The sequence below is a fragment of the Ovis aries genome, chromosome 1 (genome assembly GCF_016772045.2).
Source record: "Ovis aries strain OAR_USU_Benz2616 breed Rambouillet chromosome 1, ARS-UI_Ramb_v3.0, whole genome shotgun sequence".
NCBI lineage: Eukaryota > Metazoa > Chordata > Mammalia > Artiodactyla > Bovidae > Ovis > Ovis aries.
The window spans coordinates 15,399,194-15,415,203 of record NC_056054.1 but is presented as its reverse complement, the minus strand read 5'-3'; the positions used below and the strand labels follow the sequence as shown (position 1 = coordinate 15,415,203).

Here is a 16,010-nt window from a genome sequence, read left to right as displayed (position 1 = left end):
CCCAAGCAAGGCCAGAGGCAAGGAGACTGTTCAGAAATGGGACCACTGGACTTCCCTAGTGGTCCAGTGGTTAAGACTCCATGCTTCCACTGCAGGGGTCATAGGTTGGATACCTGGTCAGAGAACCAAGATCTCATATGCCTTGTGGCCAAAACAAACAAATCAATCCCCTAAAACACATTACTTTAAAAAAATAAAAAGAAATAAAGAAATGAGGCCATTACTGTAACCCAAGCAAGGAAGAGTGGGACCCAGTCCAGTGGGCAGCAGAAGAGAAGTGAGAAGTCATCAGACTGAAGATATGTGCTCGACAAGACTGGCAGCTAGATGGGATGTGAGGAGGGAGAGGAAGGGGTCCAGGGGTGTGAGTCAGGTTGGGGTCAGGGATAGATAGGTAGACTCCATAGCTTTTAGCCTGAACAATTGAAAGCCTGAAATCGCCATTTACTAAGGTCCGTCTAGTCAAAGCTATGGTTTTTCCAGTAGTCATGTTGAAGAATTGATGCTTTTGAACTGTGGTGTTGGAGAAGACTCTTGAGAGTCCCTTGGACTGCAAGGAGATCCAACCAGTCCATCCTAAAGGAGATCAGTCCTGGGTGTTCATTGGAAGGACTGATGTTGAAGCTGAAACTCCAATATTTTGGCCACCTGATGTGAAGAATTGACTCATTTGAAAAGACCCTGATGCTGGGAGGGATTGAGGGCAGGAGGAGAAGGGGATGACAGAGGATAAGAAGGTTGGATGGCATAACCGACTCAATGGACATGAATTTGGGTAAGCTCTGGGAGTTGGTGATAGACAGGGAGGCCTGGCATGCTGTGGTTCATAGGGTCACAAAGAGTCGGACACAACCTAACTAACTAAGATGGGGAGGGGGCTTCCCAGATGGTGCTGGTGGGAAGCCTGCCATTGCAAGAGACAAAAGAGATGCAGGTTCAGTCCCTGGGTTGAGAAGACCCCCTGGAGGATGGCATGGCAACCCACTCCAGTATTCTTGCCTGGAGAATCCCATGGACTGAGGAACCTGGCGAGCTACAATCCATGGGGTCTCAAAGAGTCGGACATGATTTGCAACTTGGCACACATGCAAGATGGGAAAGACAGAGACAGGAGCAGATTTGGGAAGACCCTTTTTTGACACGTGGAAGTTAAGACTCCTATTAGACATCCATAGAGAAGCTAATGGGCTGTTGGACATATAGATCCAACAGAGGGGATTTGCAGACTGGAGACAGACACGTGGGAGACTTCCATATAGAGGTGGTATTTCTAGAAGGTCACGAGAGCACCTACTTTGTATGGGTGCTATGAGGATGAAATGAGGTAAAACACACAAGCATTTAGAACAGCATCTGGCATGTAGTAGGTACTCAGTAAAGCCTGGCAAATCACAGACATCACTTGATGTCACTTGTACTGCCCTACTAGCTTCCCAGCTGGGCTACCTCCATGCATCCTCCACACTGCTGATCAGAGTGATCTTTCTAAAGCCTGGATCCGACCATCCCTCCCTGCCCAAAGCTGCCATGTCTCCCTACAGCCTACGAGAAAAAGTGCAACAGTCCCAAGTTCCTCAAGGCCTTTCCTTACCCAGACACTGCCACCTTCACCAGCCCCAATTTCTGCCACCACCCCCCACCTCCCACTTTGTCCTCCAGCAATAATAGGGAACCCTTTGTTCACAGCTTGGTGTCTTTGAACATGCAGCCGCCTCTGCCATGACTTGTTCAGCAACAGCCTCTGACCCGTTCTCACAGCCTCTACAAAGCCTCTCTCCCCACCCAGGGGGCTGCCTCCCTTCCTTGTAGCCCTGCTTTCTGCTCTCACTGGTGTTCCTTGCCCTTAAGAAAGACTGTTCTTTCTACATGTGTGCGCACACACCACACACCTGCCCTATTCCTTCCATTCGCATTCCTGGAACACTGAACTACCAGCCTGAGCTACAGGCAAGGGGCTTGAAGGAGGACAATTTTCCATGATGGATTTTATTATTGCTCAGTTCAGCTCAGTTCAGTCACTCAGTCATGTCCAACTCTTTGTGACCCCATGGACAGCAGCAAGCCAGGCTTTCCTGTCCATCACCAATTCCTGGAGCTTCCTCAAACTCATATCTACCAGGTCAGTGATGCCATCCAACCATCTCATTCTCTGTTGTACCCTTCTCCTCCTGCTTTCAACCTTTCCCAGCATCAGGGTCTTTTCCAATGAGTTGGCTCTTTGCATCAGTTGGCCAGAGAATTGGAGCTTCACCTACAGCATCAGTCTTTTCAATAAGTATTTAGGGTTGATCTCCTTTAGGATGGACTGGTTTGATTTCCTTGCAGTCCAAGGGACTCTCAAGAGTCCTCTCCAATACCACAGTTCAAAAGCATCAATTCTTCGGTGCTCAGCTTTCTCACATCCATACATGATTACTGGAAAAACCATAGCTTTAACTATACGGACCTTTGTCGGCAAAGTAATGTCTCTGTTTTTTTATATGCTGTCTAAGTTTGCCATAGCTTTTCTTCCAAGGACCAAGTGTCTTTTAATTTCATGGCTGCAGTCACCACCTGCAGTGATTTTGGAGCTCAAAATCTCATTGTTTCCACTTTTTCCCCATCTATTTGCCATGAAGTGATGGGACCGGATGCCATGATCTTCGTTTTTTAAATGTTGAGTTTTAAGCCAGCTTTTTCACTCTCCTCTTTCACTTTCATTAAGAGGCTCTTTGGTTCCTCTTCTTTTTCTGCCATAAGGGTGGTGTTTCATCTGCATATCTGAGGTTATTGATATTTCTGCCAGAAATCTTGATTCCATCTTGTGCTTCATCCAGCCTAGCATTTAGTGTGATATATTCCACATGTAAGTTAAATGAGCAGGGCGACAATATATAGGCTTGACATAGTCCTTTCCCAATCTGGAACCAGTGCGTTGTTTGTTATTGTTACTACGTTTTAGATCACCAGACAGAGACCCAGAGGAAAGCAGTTCCTTTTGCAAGTCACTCAGCTGGAAAACACTGTGGCCAGGAAGGGCCTCCAGGCTTTTCTGATTCAAAGTCCTAGGCTCAAATGCATACACACACGTCACAGACACACAGAATTAACAATCTCAGGGTACCCCGGGGAGCGGGGGGACAGGGTCCTTTCAATTGTTCCCTACTTGGGGAGGGACCCAGGGCTAGGGAGAGTGTGAAGGATTTAAGCTCAGAAACAAGCTTCACTTGTTTATTCAATAACATTCATTCATCCATTTACTCATTTACTCCCTCATTCTCTCATTCGTCCATTCAGTCACTCATTCACAAGCAATTAATTGGTTCTACTTTCAATTTCTTATCATACTCTTCATGCGGTTCTCGTAGCAAGAACACTGAAGTGGTTTGCCATTCTCTGCTCCAGCACTTTGGCCACTTGATGCAAAGAGCTGACTCATCAGAAAAGACCCTTGAAGAGAACTGACTTATTGGAAAAGCTGGGAAAGATAGAAGGGAAAAGGAGAAGAGGGCAGCAGAGGATGAGATGGTTAAATATCATCACCAATGCAATGGACATAAATCTGAGCAAACTCCAGGAGATAGTGAAGGACAGGGAAGCCTGGCATGCTGCAGTCCATGGGTTGCAGAGTCAGATACAACTTAGTGACTGAACAACAACAATACCTTTCAACTTCTACTCCCAGCAGACACTGATCCTACCCTCTAAGAGCTCAGAGACCATGAAGAACCTGGACAGGGGACAAGGTGACACTCAAAGTACTTGCAGTGAACCTTAAAAGGGGAGAAAAGTCTACCCTGTGGCCCTGGGGAAAGGACATCCCCTCCTGAGGCCGCAGCCTGTGCAAAGGCCCCAAGGCTTGATGCAGCTGCTGGAGACGTTCAGCAGCTCTTCCAGCGGTACGGTACCTGGGGAAGGGGATTGGAGGCTTGACGGGGGTTAACTGGGAGAGAAGGTTGAAGGCATGGTCAGGGCCAAGGTTTGGGTTGGGTTTAGGATTAGAGAGTGAGTTTGAAATCAGATTATTTCTTTTTAACTGTTTTTCCAGAAGGGTTCCCTGTGATTTGTATTAGTGGTAAGGAACTGGTTATGATCAGGCCTGCCAAGAACCTAAAACTCAAGGATAATTTCAGGGTTGAGATTCAGTTCAGTTCAGTTCAGTTCAGTTCAATCGCTCAGTTGTGACCCTTTGCGACCCCATGGACTGCAGCACACCAGGCCTCGCTGTCCATCGCCAACTCCTGGAGTTTACTCAAACACATGTCCATTGAGTCAGGGATGCCATCCAACCATCTCATCCTCTGTCGTCCCCTTCTCCTTCTGCCTTTAATCTTTCCCAGCATCAGGGTCTTTTCAAATGAGTCAGTTCTTTGCATCAGGCGGCCAAAGTATTGGAGTTTCAGCTTCAGCATCAGTCCTTCCAGTGAATATTCAGAACTGATTTCCTTTAGGATGGATTGGTTAGACCTCCTTGCAGTCCGAGGGACTCTCAAGAGTCTTCTCCATCACCACAGTTCAAAAGCATCAATTCTTCAGCGCTCAGCTTTCTTCACAGTCCAACTCTCACATCCATCCATGACCACTGGAAAAACCATAGCCTTGACCAGATGGACCTTTGGTGGCAATGTAATGTCTCTGCTTTTCAATATGCTATCTAGGTTAGTCATAACTTTCCTTCCAAGGAGTAAGCGTCTTTTAATTTCATGGCTGCAGTCATCATCTGCGGTGATTTTGGAGCCCAAAAAAAACAAAGTCTGACACTGTTTCCCCTGTTTCCTGGTCTATTTCCCATGAAGTGATGGGACCAGATGCCATGATCCTCGTTTTCTGAATGTTGAGCTTTAAACCAACTTTTTCGCTCTCCTCTTTCACTTTCATCAAGAGGCTTTTTAGTTCCTCTTCACTTTCTGCCATAAGGGTGGTGTCATCTGCATATCTGAGGTTATTGATATTTCTCCCGGCAATCTTGATTCCAGCTTGTGCTTCTTCCAGCCTGGCGTTTCCCATGATGTACTCTGCATAGAAGTTAAATAAGCAGGGTGACAATATACAGCCTTGACGTACTCCTTTTCCTATTTAGAACCAGTCTGTTGTTCCATGTCCAGTTCTAACTGTTGCTTCCTGACCTGCATACAGGTTTCTCAAGAGGCAGGTTAGGGGGTCTGGTATTCTCATCTCTCTCAGAGTTTCCCACAGTTTATTGTGATCCACACAGTCAAAGGCTTTGGCGCAGTCAATATGCTGTCTAGATTGGTCATAAGGAACAGTCGCAGTACTGGAGGAAGCAAAACCATTTGCTGGGCATGAGGTCTTCATTTTCCTGTTCCCTGAAGCATGAATCCACTGACTGAGCAATATTGGGCAGTCACTTAACCCTTCTTGGTCCCCGAGTGCCTAACTGTTAAACTGCTGAGCAGGTTAGGATACTACTCTGTATTCTTTTTTTTTTTTCTTACCAGACTGCAGCAGGTTTAATAGCAGCCCCAAAGGTATGCCCAAGTTGTAACCTCCAGAACCTACAAAAAAGACCTGATTTGGAAAAACAATCTTTGTACATGTGACTGTGGATTTTGAGATGAGCTCAGTCTGGATTAAGGTGGGCCCTTGTTTGTGCTCAGCTGCTCAGTTGTGTCGACTCTGCGACCCCATGGGCTGTACCCATGAGGTACAGCCTCCTCTGTCCATAGACTTTCCCAGGCAACAATACTGGAGTGGGTTGCCATTTCCTACTCCAACTACGCTGTATTCTGAGCATCTTCTCCGGGCCGGATACCACCGGCAGCCCAGATGTCCTCAATGGCTCCTGACAGGTGGGCAGGAACGGAACCGCCTAGCCCACCACCCGCAACCAGTAGGTGCTCTTCACGTCTAGTGCTCTTCCCCTCCCTCCTTTTCCCGCAAAGCCGACTCCAGGAGCCCCTTCTCGGCCCGGGCAGCCCACGAGTGCTGAGTCACTCGTCTGGAGGAATGAGCCACACCAGGGGCTGGGGCGCCCCCCCTCCCCCTCGCCCTCCCTCCCTGTCGGCCTGGGGTCCCAAGCAGCAGCGGGCGGGGAGCCGCGCAATTACCCTAATTACAGCCTGGCCTCCGCGGCGGTGGAGAGCGCGGCCACGCCATCCCAAGAACGCCCCCGGCCCAGGCCGGAGCGTGGGAACCGCCGTGCCCTCCGCCCGGGGCGGCGGCTGCGGCGTGGGGAGCCCGTCCGCCCGCCCGCCTGGGAGGCAGTGATGACCGATAAGCCTGGCCGGCTCGCCGCTCTAGCGCGGCTAATTACTGGGCGGCGCTGGGCGAGCTCGCGCGGCTCCTTTCAAGTGCGCTCTCCAAGCGCCCCCCGCCCAGTGATCCGCATCCCAACACCTGGACGGGGAGTGGCGGGGCGAGGGGGCCCCGATTGGCTGGGAAAGCCGAGGGGCCAAGCTCTCCTGCGGGTTCCCACGCGCCCTGTACCCATTCATTCATTCACTCACCCACTCCCCACTCATTAGTTCACTTACCAAGCAGACGTTCGCGGCGTCTGTGGCTGCCTTTTCGGTAAAACGAGAATAATAAAGAATCCGCCTGCAATGCGGGGGACCTGGGTTCAATTCCTGGGTTGGGAAGATCCCCTGGAGAAGGGAAAGGCTACCCACTCCAGTATTCTGGCCTAGAGAATTCATGGACAGTCCATGGGGTCGCAAAGAGTCAGACACGACTTTCACTTCACTCGCTTAAAGTGTGTCTCACAGGATGGTTCTAAGGCTAGCATGGGCATGGGGAGGAAAGAGAGGGCTCGGTTACTAAAAATTCATTCTGTTCTTCACCATCTCAATTCGCATCAGCTCACTTAGTCCTCACAAACACCCAGAATGGGGTGAAGCTCCATTTTACAGACACACGAGACAGAGGCCCAGAGATGCTGGGATTTGCAGAGGTCACACAGTAATAGGAGTGTCAGACGTTTGGCCCTGTGCTGAGTGCTTTTTGTGCCTTATCTCATTTAATCCTTGCAGCAACCTCAGACACTGAATATTCATATGTATTTTTTTGAATATTGATTGCATCATGCAAACTCTTAGTTGTGGCATGTGGGATCTCAGTTCCCTGACCAGGGGTCAAACCCAGGCCCCCTGCACTGGTAGCTCAGAATCCCACAGGTGTAAGTATTTCATCCCTATGTTCAGATGAGGAAACCGAAGCTCAGAGAGTGACTTGCTCAAGGCCACACCACTGAAGTGGCTGACATGGCTGAAGCGAGGTTTGAACCCACCAAACCCAATGGGGAGCTCCCAAATCCTGTGGAGCTGAAATAGAGCGATCTTCCTTCTCCCCCTGCCCCTGCCAGCCTCAAGCGTAGGATGGGCAAAGTCTCGATGCCCAGCTGCCTCCCACCCCATGGACCAGCACAAAATACTCAGGGGACAGTTTAGAGGGAGTTTGATGCTGAGGAAAGGGCATGAGATAGATACAAGCAACCTGAACATTTAAACTCTCTAAGCCTCATTTCCTTATCTATAAAATGGGCACAGCAGTCTCCATTCTGCCTCCCTTCCAGCACTGCTGCTCAAGTGTTGTTCTTGAGTCCATTGACTGTGTTCATTCGCTTAGAACACTTCTTGAGTGCCAGCTGCCACCTTGGTGCCACCGCTAGAGTGATCAACTGTGCTGCTTGCCCAGGGCTGAGGGGTACCTGGGCTGCAGAACTCAGAGTGCTAAACTGAGATAATACTGGGCAAACCAGGACAGTTGGTCTCCCTGCCTGTGCTGGGTGCTGGGGATTTGAGCCACATCAGAGCCTGGCATGACTCCTCTGAGAACTGGAAAGGCTCCTGCCCATGGGAAGAGATGCCCCATGGGAGCTGTTGGCACTGGAACGGGGCAAGGACTACGCACCCTACTGATGTGCTGTGCTCAGCTTTTTCCCAGTCCCCTGGCTCCAGGCCCAGGCAGATATGCCAAAGCAATCCTACCCATTGCCTGGCTGGGAAAGCTGAGGCTGAAAGACTGGCAGTGGCTTTCCCACAGCAGCTGCTATGAGTCAACGCCCAGGGGCAGGGGTGATCAATCCCACCTCTCTCTACCCGCCCCCTCGCTGTACAACCTTGAACAAGCCACTCTACCTCTCCAAGTAGCTTCCCATCCTCATCTGGGGGTGGGGGATGGGAGTGACGGGGTATCTCCAAGCCCAGTGTGGGTGGTGACTGTTACTGAAAGCTTTTCTAGGAACCCTCTACGCCACCAGAAACTCCCAGTAAAACACCCAAAGGCAGGGGTGCCTGCCAAGAACTTGGTCACTGCTGGGTTCTTGGCAGTAGCCAGGTGAAGATGTGCCAGAAAGAACCTAGAGAGATTGGCCTTGAAGTAGACAGAACGGGTCTTAACCCCAGCAGGTTGCTGGGTTTCTCTGAGCTTCATTTTCCTCACCTAGAAGAGGGGAAATATGGTCTACCTCCTTCCGCTGGTGTTGTGAATGAGACTCTGATGCCAAAGTGCTCAGGACACACCAGTTCCTTTCCTGTCCCCCTTCTTGGTCCCTGTTCTTCCTGGCCCAGCTGGTCTGGATTCAACCTAAGGTCCTCTTCAGCTGCTTCCCTCTTTCGCCTGCATTCACTGGGAACCCACTATGTGCTGGTCTTAGGACCATGAGTGGGACTGACATGAAAAATGGAGTCTCCCTTCTTTCCTGGGACACCCTGGCATTTCCTAGGACCCCAGGCAGAAGGAAGAGAAAGAATAGCAGCAGCCATCGCCCCTGAGAAAACAGGAGACCAGCTTCCTAATGCCTTCCCTCTCTCTCACCCTCTCCCTCTGCCTGGAAGCCCTTTCCCTTCATCCGCCAGCTCCCACCATCCCCACTCAATACTGAGCTCCCAGCTCCTCTGTCTGTGCCTCTATCCAGCAGGAAGCCTGCCCTGACTGCCCCAGGTAGAGTTAACTACTCTTTCTCCAAACAAGTCTCACTTGTCTTTGTCTTTATTATGTTACTGAAGTATAGTTCATTTACAATGTTGCATTAATTTTTTGCTATACAGCAAAGGAAATATACACATATATATTCTTCTTCATATTCTTTTCCATTATGGTTTATTACAAGATATTGAATATAGTTCCCTGTGCTAGACAGTAGGACCTTGTTGTTTATTTATTCTATATATAACAGTTTGCATCTGCTAATCCCAAACTCCCAGGTCATGCCTCCCCGCCCCACTCCCCCTTGGCAACCGCAAGTCTGTTCTTTATGTCTGTGAGTCTGTTTCTATTTTGCTGATAAGTCCATTTGTATCGTATCTTAGATTTCACATATAAATGATAACACGTAGTGTTTGTCTTTCCTTCTGACCTACTTCACTTCAGATGATAATCTCTAGGTGTATCCATGATATTGCAAATGGCATCTTCCATTCTTTTTTTATGGCTGAGTAGTATTGCATTGCATGAATATATCACATCTTCCTTACCCATTCATCTGTCAATGGACTTTTAGGTTTTTTCCACGTCTTGGCTATTGTGAATAGTGCTGCTGTGAACACAGGGGTACGTGTATCTTTTCAAGCTATAGTTTTGTCCAGGTTTATGCCCAGGAGTGAGATTGCTGGATCATAGAGCAACTCTATATTTTTGAGGGACCTCCATACTGTTTTCCATAGTGGCTGCCCCAGTTTATTTTCCCATGGCTTGTTTGTAATCTGCAAGCAGGCAGAGGGTCTAACTCAATGTAAGCAGCAGTAGATATGAAAAGAGAAGAATCATAAGGGAGGGTGTGGGCCTGAGTCTACGTTCAGGCTTGAGGGATCATCAAAGGAATTCCTGCCCACTCTGTGCCTAGACATTCCCTCCAGAATGGGAGAAGGTGTCAGAAGAGAGGAGGTCTACCTCTTTCCAGGGTCTTCCAGCTTCACCTCTTGCTCCGATTTTACACCTTTATGGAGTTCATCAGCAACCCATCTCCATCGACAGGGGGCTGCTGGGGTAGGGGAGTTATCTGACACTGGGGCGCAGACACGTGGGTGTGAACTTCAGCTTTGCTGGGAGCAGCGGGTCACCTTGAGGAAAGTCATTTCCTTATGTATGAGGGATTTGACCAAATGACCTTGACGTCCTTCCAAACACAGTCTGAGATGTAGAAATTCTGAGACTTCCGGGTCTTCACATCCAGAATCCATGGTGTAAAGCTGCTCTGTCCAGTAGGGTAACCACTGACCACATGTGGCTACTGAGCACTTGATATGTGGTTCACCCTATTCGTGCTGTAAGAATAAAATGCACACTAGATTTCAAAGATATAATCCCAACAATGTGCATTCCTATTGGAGATCTATTGTTGATTGATATTTAGTCTCTTTAGTCATGTCTGACCCTTTGCCATCGCCTGGACTGTAGCCCACCAGGCTCCTCTGTCCATGGGATTTCCCAGGCAAGAATATTGGAGTGGGTTGCCATTATAATTTTGGATATGTTGGATTAAATAAAATTTGTTATTAAAATTCATTTCACTTGTTTCTCTTTACTTTTTTTTAAAATATGTGGCTACTAGAACGTTTACAGTTTCACATATTGACTCATACTGTGTTTCTATTACACAACTCTGGATAAACAGCTGGTGATCACCCAGCCAAGCCAAGATTTCCTCCCTGGGCACTAATCAGCTCTGCACTTGTTGAGGTATGTTCTCTTCTTAGGAGAGAAGAATCAGACCCTGAAACCTTATGCGATAGTGTTGTTTTCTCCCCAAAAGGAAGGTACCCCATGTCTCCTCTTCCTCCTTGAACAACTGTTTTCTGGGGAAGTGAAGAGTCCAGTCCATCTTTCAATGCTGTGCTTACTCTGCAAGGAAGACAGAATTAAAACATGACTTGGGAAATCCCTTTTCAGGCTGGCTTCCAGCACGAGAGCCAAGCCGACCCACCCTGAGGAAACCCCCCACTGCCCCTTCCTGCCTGGCCCAACTTTGTCCCCTAAGTCTGAGCCAGGACGGCCCCAAGCTGGGCATTCAGGGGGGCACCTGACCTCTCCTTGGCCCCCACCAAGGAATTTACACACCAGCCAAGGTGGTGGGTCACACCCACAGCGTAACTGGAGCCTTCATCTACTGGGAAATAGCAGATCTTTACTGAGATACGGGCAGATATGGGCCCTGTTTCTGCATGCCCCACCCCAACCAATATTTCCCTCCACATTTTGAGAAGGAAGTAAAGAACAGGACACAGCGGTTAAGAGTGAAACCTCAGCTCTCCTTCAGGCACAAGTTTAAAGCCCAATTTGGCCAGGTGCTTGCCTGGTAAAGAATCTGCCCACAATGCGAGAGACCTGGATTCGATCCCTGGTTGGGAACATTCCTTGGAGGAGGAAACAGCTACCCACTCCGGTATTCTGGCCTGGAGAATTCCATGGACTATATAATCCATGGGGGTCGCAAAGAGTCAGACACTACTGAGCCACTTTTACTTCACTTGTTGTGTGACCTTGAGCAACCTCCCTGGGCCTCAGTCGCCTCATCTGTGAAATGGAAACAATCCTAGTAAGGACCATGTAGGCTTGTAAGAACTCAATGGAATAATGCATGTATGACAGAGAAAGGGTTCATGAAACATAACCTATTGTTACTATTATTAATAAAAACAGAATCCTTCCTCATTTATAGACTTCTTTTCATAAAATCAGCCCAACCAAGGTGGCCTTAGAGTCTTCTCAGGGATTCAAAGAACCAGTCAGTGGAACACTTTGACTGGAAAGGGTTTTTGCAGGGTGTCTGGTCTAGAGCTTCATAAAGAAGTGACAGCTTGAAAGTCTCTTCTGCTGAGGGTTGGCAGCTCAGGTCCTCAAGCAGCACAGATGGGGGTGGTGGTAGGGTGAGGAAGACCTTAGAGAGCCCCTTCTTGTGCCCCCCTCCCCCAGACCCCAGACAGCCAGGTCGGGAGGGGTGGGGTGAAACCGAAGGGAAAAGGGGTTGGAGAACCCCAGAAGCTATTTTTTCATTAACTCCCCTCAGTACACCTGCAAAATGAAATCACTGGAAGGGTGATTCTTCTATTTCCCTCAATATTCCCATTTAAAACAGGATTTTCAACAATTAGTGGATTTTTTTTTCAAGTCCCCAAAGGAGTCTATTGTCTTAGCAATTCCAGACCATCAAAGAGACAAAGTCATATCAAGAAAACAGACATATTTGTACATAATCATGTTAGACAAAGTATTCGGCTTTAATTTTTCTGCCTTCAAATTGGTTTATAACATATCCTTTTTTGGTTATATTTATGTAATTTTATCAACTGCTCATCCTTGAGAGAAAACCATAGTTTATTCTGAGATAGTGTTTGTTTGGATTTTTTGTGCTGAAATGTTTTCCCTCTTCATGAAGGGGTGAAGTGATTGGTAGTTGTTTTTGGTTGGTTTGACTGCCTGGTTGGGCTGTTTTATGTGTCCTGTTTTTATGTGTTTTATTATTTGGAAAAATAAAAAATTAGCCACCCTACATCAGATCTATAATTTGAAAGGGACGGTTTATTGCTCCAAAGGTCTGGGAACCGCTGACCCAGTCCAACCTCCCACCCACTAAGCGCCTTCCTCTTGTCCTGCCCAGCCTGTACCCTCAGAGATGGGCCCCCTTGAAATCCAGAAACCATCCCCCTGGCAATGGGGCTCCTACAACTCCTGGCTACGAGGCTCTCGCATTTCCAAAAGCTACCATACTACCCTCAGACTCCTCTGACTCAGAAGTTCCTTGCACTAAACTGAAACCCACCTCCCGATGGTCCTAGGTTCATTTTCAGATGTCACCCCCTCACTACCTAGAAGCAGCCATTTAGAGATCTAAAGGCAGTGTGAGTGTGACTCTCCTGGAGGCTTCCCTTCTCTGGGCCGAGACTTCCAGTTCCTTCCCTGGCCTTCAGATCCCCTGCCAGGAGCTCAGTCTGAGAGGTGAGCAGTGTGGTTGATAAGGGTGTGGGCTCCAGAGTCAGTCTTGGTATGAGTCCTGGCTACACCTCTTTCTCGCTGTGTGACCTTGAACAAGTTACTCTAGTTCTCTGGGCCTCAGTTTTCAGCTCCCTCACCCCAAAGCAGAGATAATAACAGCTCCGATAGGACTGTCATGCTGGGAGGGTGAAGTCAGTTAACATGCGTTACGCCCACTGTAGAATAGTGCTTGGCGCCACACTATGCTCAGCGTGTGTCATCTAGGATGTGTTTTGCAGCCCCGCCCTTCCCACCCCATCACCGGGGGCAGGGGCCTGACCCAAGCTGGGCCAACAGATTTTTTTTCCAGGCCCTTGCAGACTCAGGGAAAGGAGTCAGTTTTTCTCCATGAGCTAAAGGCTCAAGGTGTAAAACTCAACAATATTTTCTACACCATAAAATAAATCAGTGTGTTGTGAGAGAGAAAAGGTAATGTCCAGAAAAAAACAAAGGCAAGAAAGAAAGTGCTAGTTCTAGCTAGCCCTTCCTAGAACTTCAGTGTTTGTCTCAGTAACTTAGTAACTTTCCTAGTAATTTAGCAACTATCTCCGAACTTAGGACTTGGGACTTCCCTGGTGGTCCGGTGATTAAGACTCTACCTTGCAAGGCAGGGGACGCGGGTTAGATTCCCGGTCAGGGGACTAAGATCCCACATGTTGCACAGCAACTAAGCCCACAAGCTGCAGCTACTGAGTCCATGCTCCACGACTAGCGAGTCTGTGCGCTGCAACGAAAGATCATGCACGATGCAACTAAGACCCAACACAGCCAAATAAATACATAAGCAAATATTAAAAAAAAATCTTAGGGCTTAAAACAGCAATCATTTATTAGCTCCTGAGTCTATATGCTAGGCTGGGCTCTACTGGCCACTCCTGGGCCCACACACGCCTTTGCTGTCAGCTGGTAGCTTGACTAGGGCTGCTTGGTCCAGGATGGTCGGAAGGTGACCTAATATTTACTGAACGTCTGCCATATCCCAGGCACCGTGGGAAATACCAGAGTGGAGAAAATTAATATTCACCGAGTTCCTACCTTGTGTTAGGCCTGTGATGGAATTTTAGGTGCATTATCTCACTTCATTCTCCTGACTACAGAGGCAGGGAACTGTTATTATGACCACCCCCATTTTACAGATGAGGAAACTGAGGGTCTGAGAGGAGGAATAACTTGTCTAAGATTTCAAGACCCAGAGGGTCTGAGCTGGAATTCCAACTAAAGATGCCTAACTCCGCAAAGCCCACGAGCTGGCACTGCACCATCCTGGCCCTAGCCCCATCCCAGAGTAAAACTAGGCCCTAACTTCATGCTGCTTTAAGTGTCATCAAGGGGATCAACTGGACACAACATCAACAGCATAAGATTCAATACCATTCATTCAGTAAAAGCATCCCCCTGCCTCCTTTGTGCTCGGCACGGTGTCAGGGACAGAGATGCGGAAATGACTCAGACACAGGATGCGGTGGCAGCATCGTGGAGGAGGAAGTGATTAATCATGCCTGCTTTGGGCTCAGCATTGGCTCTTTATCAGCCCAATTCTTAACGGGTGGGCGATGCTGGTGAGGAAATGCAGCTCAGGCCAAACCCCCTTCCCACAAATGCACTGGGTCTCAGGGTCCCACTTATGCAGCAATCAGAGGTCAAGGTCATCCTCAGGGGGAGAGTCCAAGGCTCTGCACCCATCCTTTGAGCCTGGCTACAAAGCTCAGTACAGGTCATCTGTTCACAGGATATCTGTGCGTGCCAGGTCAGAAGTAGAAGCTTCCAAGATAAGTGGGTAGCCTTGCCACCTCACAAGGCAACTCAGGGACTTCTGAGCCCAAGGGAACAATTTCGACCAGCCCTGAGTTGGGATGCTCAGAGGTTCAGCATCCGCATGCCCAGAGCCCTGTCGCCAGCGGGCAGGCACGAGTTGTGGAAGGAACCTGACCCCAAGGTGAATTCTAGCTGTGCCAGCTTCTGGCTGTGTTCCCTTATATATGCTGTCAATAATCCTTCCTGAGTATTCTCATTATCTGAAAAATGGGGACAAAATCCCCATCTGACCCGACACTTTTTATGTTTCTTGAGCTAGCTTAAGTAAAATCAGGACTGTCTCAGGAGCCCGGGGCACCTCCTGAAACCCCAAGGCAGAGGGGCCCGTGAGCCTGGCATTCCCCCTGTAAAGCCCCCAGAAATTCAGGCACAACTCCCTCCCCCATCTTCCCTCTCATTTCTCTTCTCTCCAGACTTGCTTCAGTTTTCTCCCTCTGAAGACGCTCCCCCACTCTATCTGGTGCCTGTGACAAAAGCTGGCTGTCCCCACAGCCCACTCATGGGTTTATATGTGTTCCAACCTTGTTCAGTCTGGGTGCCGTCTTTCAGTCCCCATTCCAAGCTCCTGGGAGAAAGAGTCTGGTCCAGTTAGGCTTAAGCTCCACCACTCCACCACTCTGGTCTATGGCACAGCGAGCTTTGTCCAGCAAAGGGGGTTATATAGCATAATGGGAACCCCCACGGGTAAAATGAGGAAGAGAGCATTTCTCAGAGAAGGAGTGTCACCGTGGATGAGGCAGATTCCCCACCCCCCACCCCATGAGTTATTTTGAGGATTAAATAGGACAATGGGCCTCAGTCCCCTGACACCTAATAAGCATGTGCTTCAAGGGAGGGTCTTAGGTCAGACTCCCTAGAAGCTGAACTGTCAGTATAGGAGTGAGGAAAAGAAACAGTCGGGGGTTGTGGAGGGGGGTCACAGAAGGATGGAGTCCCAGCCTGACCCACAGGGAGCACTCGGGCAGTCGCCCCACAGAATCAGTATCACATTGAGGCAAAGAGGACTTGTCTATTGTACCCTCATCAGTCAGACCCAGGACTGGCAAGGGCTGGGGAGAGGGAGGGGGAGGGTTCCATTTGGCCAAGGCACTTCTCAAGAGAAGGGGACAGCTGTGATTGGGAGCAGCCAACATCCCAGCAGCTGGGAGACAGGTGCGCCAGCCGAGAAAAGGGGTCTGGGCCGGGCACCAGCAGCATCCAGTACAGAGAGTCTCACACAAACATTTAGGGCCACTAGTTGACAGCTTGCCTTTACTTCTCGCTTTGGTGTGTGTAACAGTAACATT

The 16,010-nt window shown here is 48.9% G+C and overlaps 1 long non-coding RNA gene across 1 annotated transcript; it reads right to left on the bottom strand.

The window, feature by feature from the left end:
- Positions 1 to 8,912: 8,912 nt before the first annotated feature.
- LOC132657639 (uncharacterized) lies at positions 8,913 to 15,366 on the bottom strand. Its single transcript, XR_009596096.1, has 2 exons — positions 15,246 to 15,366; positions 8,913 to 10,779 (listed from the first exon to the last, which is right to left on the bottom strand). It is a non-coding gene; the product is annotated as an uncharacterized LOC132657639 (long non-coding RNA).
- Positions 15,367 to 16,010: the final 644 nt, after the last annotated feature.